This window comes from Callithrix jacchus, chromosome 1 (assembly GCF_049354715.1).
Source record: "Callithrix jacchus isolate 240 chromosome 1, calJac240_pri, whole genome shotgun sequence".
In the NCBI taxonomy this organism is placed as follows: Eukaryota; Metazoa; Chordata; class Mammalia; order Primates; family Cebidae; genus Callithrix; species Callithrix jacchus.
The window spans coordinates 100,596,856-100,603,078 of NC_133502.1; the positions used below are offsets into that span (position 1 = coordinate 100,596,856).

A 6,223-nucleotide genomic window follows, 5' to 3' on the forward strand; every position below is an offset into this window, starting at 1 on the left:
GTGGTTTTGCAGTCATGACTGAGACCAATTAAAGCAATGAAGGTAATGTCTTGCCTCTGATTTATTGCTTTTTAGATGTAACACGGACTGCATTCCTCTGCTCCTAATCCTTGCTTCTAGAAGGAGGATTGGAAAGAAAAAGAGGAAGATAAAAAATTGTCCTATGTTTTTCAGTTTCTTGAAAAAGCGTGTGTGTGTGTGTGTGTGTGTGCGCGCGTGCGCGTGCGTGCGTGTGTTGCCTAGCCTTGATTATTTATTTCGCACTTTACAATTCATTCTGGAATCTTTGTTAAAAGTGTGTATAAAGACACAGGTTGGTAAAATTAACCTCTCAACTTAGTTTAACAAATTCCTACTGCATGCGCTTGTATTCTATGCAGTTGGATGTATCAGGAATGGGTGTTGTTGCCAACAGCTTGAACAATAACCTGGCATAACATCATGCATCTGCTGGACTAGCTGAAATCCAAGTGACACAAAGGAAACTAGGCTGAAGTATGGGGCTTGCTATACAAAAATAAATTCTGTTGAAGGAAAACAAAAGGAAACATTAAGACCTTCAGAACAGCCAGTTTTTCTATGGGGACAGGGTAAAAACCTCAACTTATTAGTCAAAAGAATTTTTCCCCTGGCAGGAAGGAAATGGCCTGCTGTGTTGTGTGAGGCATACAATGGGCTGAGTGGGAAAAGCATGGGATCTTTGTCATGAGTTACACTAACCAACCTCAATCAAATTAGGAAACCACAAATGAGAGGAATTAACTTATAAGTGAGAGGGTCATCCCTTTATATAAAGGAATGATCTCCTATGCTAAGTAAGGTCTTGATTTGGAAGACTCATTCAAACAGAAAGTACAGCCTGCCCTGTGGGTACTGTTTCAATTGAGTGATTTAAATGCACTCATGGAAGTACAATGTCATAACTTTCCCTCTAGACAAACAGGTTCTTTATGCCACTGTTTCAGTCAAGAAATTCAAATAATACCTTTTTTATTGCAGTATTTTTAGACATTGGATACATCTGGAAAAATATTCAAGTAGATAATTAGATTGCATTAGCAATGTGTCTGTTGTGGTTTCCTTGATCCCAGAGAAGGCAGCCCTTTATGAAGCACTTGGCCACAGTATCCACGAAATCTGTGTAAATTGGCCCACACTAAAGCATGTGGAAAACATTTTTTGGCTGAAACTCGAAACCATTCATGTGGCTTTGAGACTGGGAAGCTTGGGCTGCCAACATCAATAGAACTTTGTACTACAAACCCAAATGGTCATTTAGACATGTGTACTTCTCTGCTCACAAATGCACTGAAGTCAAATATTTTTTAATCTTGGGAATTTTTCCTCTTTATACAGCCTCATATTTCATCAGGAAATGAGACTGAGTACAACAAACACAAATCATTGAGACTGACAGAGCATATTGGGTTCAAAACCCAAGCCTTGACTCTAATTGCTCTCCAAAGGCCCCTGGCTCAAGGTAACTGTTGATTTAGTTCAGCTGTTTTCAATCAGCACCGTAAGGTCTCACTAAGACAAACTGGTGAGACCGAGTTACATTTGTACCCGGGGATCCCTTGAGTATAAGTATAACACAGTTAGCATTTTAAAAATTGCATTTGTCTGTAGGCTGCAGGCAGTAATTACAAGCAGGCAAATCTTTTGTTAAAGATGGTGTGACCTTCCTTCTGGTGAAAGAGTGATGATGGCTTCTAGAGGAGGAAAAATAATGTTTCCATTCAGAGTTCAGAGAGGAGGCCCGCCTCTTTTCAAATGGTTGCCAGACTTGACAGCCAGTTTGTTGTTACATTTTGGTGAATATCAGAATAACTTATTGCTTGAGGGAGCCAATTTCTTGGTATTACTTAACTGTTGAAGGATTTTAGAAAGCACACTATTCTGAACTCCCAGAGAAGTGATTGCTACCTCCTTAGTTTTTCTATGCAGGCTACAAGTCATAGTAAAAAGTTAAAAGATCTGAATATGTATATTTCTGCTTGGAATAATGTTCTGAATCTGTTGACTTTAAAGTTGTAGAGTGGACTTTAAAATGAATATGTTGGATTATCTGGATATGGGCTTGAATTTGCATATAGGAATCAAATGTAAATACCTGGTCTAGACTAAAAGGCTGAGATTAAGGACAGACTATATGCTAATAGTACCCAGGATAGCTCAGTTCCATATGCAGTTATCAGCTTCCCAAGGACAGACAGGCTGCTCAGAGACCAAATAATTTTTGTTTAAATAGTTTCTTGTTACAATTTCATACCTTCATTCTGTCTGCACACACACACACACACACACACACACACACACACGGATTCTCCAACACCTGGAAAAGTGTTAGGGATATGTTAGGTGCTAAATAAATACTTGCAACAGACTGACTTTGATAGAACAAATGTGATATAGATATTTACACACACACACACATATAATATGTAATATATATGGTACATATATAAAATATGGTACCTTGCTTTGAGAAGGCTAAACATATACTCCTATTTTGTAAATCATATGAATTGTCCAAAGAGTCTTAACTTTTCAAAAAAAGCTATTCAATTAAATATTGTCTCATCCAGTTAATTAAAACCAATTCGAAAATTCATGTTACATTCAATTTTTCTAGACTATTCTTGGGAGAAAAAAGCATTTGTGTGTATCTTTAGACATATGAGTACATGTGTTTATGCCTATGATAATGTGTAAATTTATTTATCTAGGGGCATTTTATACAAATGATTCCTCTAAGTGCATGTATGTATGTAGTTATGTGAATACATCTATATATAGATGGACACTCCTACACATACGTGCATGCATTGGAATCTGTTAAGAATCTGTTGTTGACTTTGAAGTTGCACACTTTCCAACAGTTACTTTCTATTATAAGTTATATTCTATGGCTATCAAGTTTTAACAGAATTCTTTTACTCAATGAAACAAATACTCCCTGTAGTTAAGCATGCTTTTGTTATAAGCAGTTGAAACTTCTTAGGAAGTTACATTTAAATCCTATAACCATAAGAGTAATAAATACCAATTTCAATTAAATTAACTTGTCCAAAAACATTTCTAGCAATTTCCAAATATACATAAACCAGGATGAATATTGCACATTGAGAGAAGCTGGCACATTGAAATATATTTATATACACCTTTTTTAGGTAAGAAATCATAATAACCCTTCATGTATGATGACTTGAACAATGTCAGTGTTGGATTCCAAAAAGTAAACTGGCTGGAAATCACATAAGTAACTTGGCTCTAAAAGAAAGTTCCTGAAAGGAGTGGTTGCTATGTAAATTGCAGAAACCATTATCATTTTCTCTAATGCATCCAAAATGTCTGAGGGTGACTGTAGAACTCTTACCTACACTGCTTTCAGGAGCAGCAATTATGGAAAGCACATCTGAAAACATTCTTTCAAGTATGGAGTCATGGGATCTTGTATTCAGAGAAAAAATTAGGAACAGAGGCTTTCTACCCGCTAAACATTGAATTGATACTCAAGCAGGTGTGGGTTCAAGTTCTTTTGTTGTCACTAACCAGCTATAGAACCTTGGGCAAATAATTTACTTCTCTGGTATTATAATAAATATTAAATGAGATAACTGCACAAGCCTTTATGGACTTAATACGGACTATGGGAATCACTTAATACATTTCTCATATTCTATGATACTCATTTTTCTCATTTCAATACTCCTGAAATCAGGATACCTCCTGATTTCACTTTACTGTAAGATACCTTACAGTTGACATTATTTCTTTCTTTCCCTGAAAAATGAGTAAGTTAATAAATCCTACAATTGTGGAAGCGTGTCCTATAGAAAGAAGGTGCTATCCCCTTCTTTCTTTTCACTCCCTCCACCCTCACCCTAGCTACGGTCAATACTCCCAAGCCTTCATTTGGCTCTCAATGGACAGTACAGAGATCAAGAGTTCAGGCTTGGAACAAGTGATCTTTGTTTGATTCCCAACTCCACCACTTAGTAGCTGTTGATCTTGGACAATTTATTTAACCTTTAAGGTCTCAGCTTCCTCACTACCAAAAAGAGGTTTGTAACATGAAACTCAATGTTAGCCTAAGGATTGTAAAATGTTAGCACTGTATGTGGCACAGAAGAAACATGTCATACATGTTTGTTAGCAGTTTTTATTATCAGGGCTGGCTTGTGAGGACGACAGATGACACTGTTTGGCAGTATATTTAGAATACTTGCTTGGTTCCTGGATCATCTCATAAAGATATTTGCCAGAGTACTATCTTCACTGATATTACTCCAGCTGCAGTTATTTGCAATCACTCAGAGCCTCCACTTGCACATAGCCCACCTGCTCTTTCTGACTATTTGTATCACTCCCTTGATATTTGGAATCAGTTCCCTCATGTCCTTTGTCTCTGGCCTCTATTTTTGCTGTCACTGTCCCCTTGCTAGAGGACAATCCCTCTGCTGCGTATGGTCATCCTTTGGGATAATTTGTTTCTGCTCCCAACACTTGGTTTAGAGAGGAAAACTGTATACTTACACTTGACTTCCCCATGCCATGTATGAAGCAAGTTCTTTCCTAATTCCCCACATTATCTTTAAGACAAGATTGTAAACTTTTAAAGGACTTAATTGAACAGCAAGGATGATGGAATGGAACTATTCTGTAAAACCCACATGGTCACTTTCTTTCTAGTGTCTGGCTCCTTTCCACCTATTAGAGATCAGTTCACTTCTCTCATCAGGAGTATTTGGAGAGTCTGGCCTTTGGAGTCCAAGACCAAGCATGGGAGAGCATAGAGACAGAAGGAATATCTTTCTTTCTCCACCCTAAAGATTTATTTTAGGCCATCTTCCTGTCCCAGGAATAACCTAATCCCAGTTGACTGACAATAGAAATACCCATCCCTATAATGCAAAACCTACCTGTATCAAATGGAATGCGATCCTGCCTTATGGCTCCAGTAGGACATTTACATAGACCAATGTGGCTCAATATCAATATGTCCTATATATCACACAGTATCCGCACTCAAGTCAGGCTGTAAAAAGCTAAGACTTTTAAACAGTCTGCCCTCCAATCAGGACATAAAAACCTGTAGCATCTTCCTCCACTGCTACCTGTTTCACCTGTAATTGCCCACTCCACAAAGTATAAAGCTAACTCCACAAAAATTAGGACTGTAAATGTGTAAGAGCCAGCAGATATTCCTGCATACCAGTTATGCTTTATCACACCTTCCTTTCCTTTCCTTCCCACATCCCATCCCCTACACAAAAACAGCAAGGGCATTTTATAGTATTGACCTCAGCACAGCCATATCCAACAATTTCCATTTCCATATCATTTGGAGAGAGATTTTTTCCCCCGGGAAACAGTCACCTCCTTTAATACAGCCGTGTCCCCACACCCTACATCCGATGCAGTGTTACATGTGTGTGTCGCTCAAGCATCATACAGTTGGGGCCAGCAGGCGGGGAGCCCTAGGTGGTCCCCACTGCCCTGAGCCAGGCCCCTGCCCGACTCGAGCTCCCTCCCAAGGCTGGCTTCCCCACCCGGTGGCCTTCGTAGACCAGAAGCCATTCCTTCACCGCCAGTCCTCCGGAGTAGTTGCCCATGGTTCCGCTGCTGCAGACCACTCTGTGGCACGGGATGAGGATGGGGACAGGGTTGCTTCTCATTGCTCCTCCCACTGCTCGCGTGGCTTTGGGGTTGCCTGCCAGGGCTGCTAATTGTTGGTAAGAAACCACTTCTCCGAATTTCACAGCCTTCAGCAGCTCCCATAACACCTGCCTGGTACACGACTCTTGCTGGAAAACGGGGTGGTGAAGAGTCGGCACGGGGAGCTCCTCGATGGCCTCGGGCTGCTGGAAATAGGCGTTGAGCCAGGCTGCGCACTGCTTCAGGGGCTCGGGACCTCTGAGAACCCCAGCTGGGGCTGGGACCTCCATGGCATCAGCTGCGGGCGTCCCCCGGCCCAGGAAGCTGATTTCGTGCAGACCTTGCTCACAACAGGACAGCTCCAGCTTCCGCAAAGGGCTGTCCAGCGTGGTGCGTTTCATTTCACAGGTCTTGTCCATTTCTCCAAGAACCATGTCGCAAACGGTGCGGACCGCGAGTACCTGCAAGCGCTGGGACGCAAAATGTTCCAGAAGCACGGGCCGCCCCAGCATATCCTTTTTTTTTTTTTTTTTTTTTTGGTCCCTGAGAATATTTATTCAAA

The 6,223-nt window shown here is 40.5% G+C and overlaps 1 pseudogene; it reads right to left on the minus strand.

The window, feature by feature from the left end:
* Positions 1 to 5,260: 5,260 nt before the first annotated feature.
* On the minus strand, positions 5,261 to 6,173 carry LOC100409908 (methylated-DNA--protein-cysteine methyltransferase pseudogene; annotated as a pseudogene).
* Positions 6,174 to 6,223: the final 50 nt, after the last annotated feature.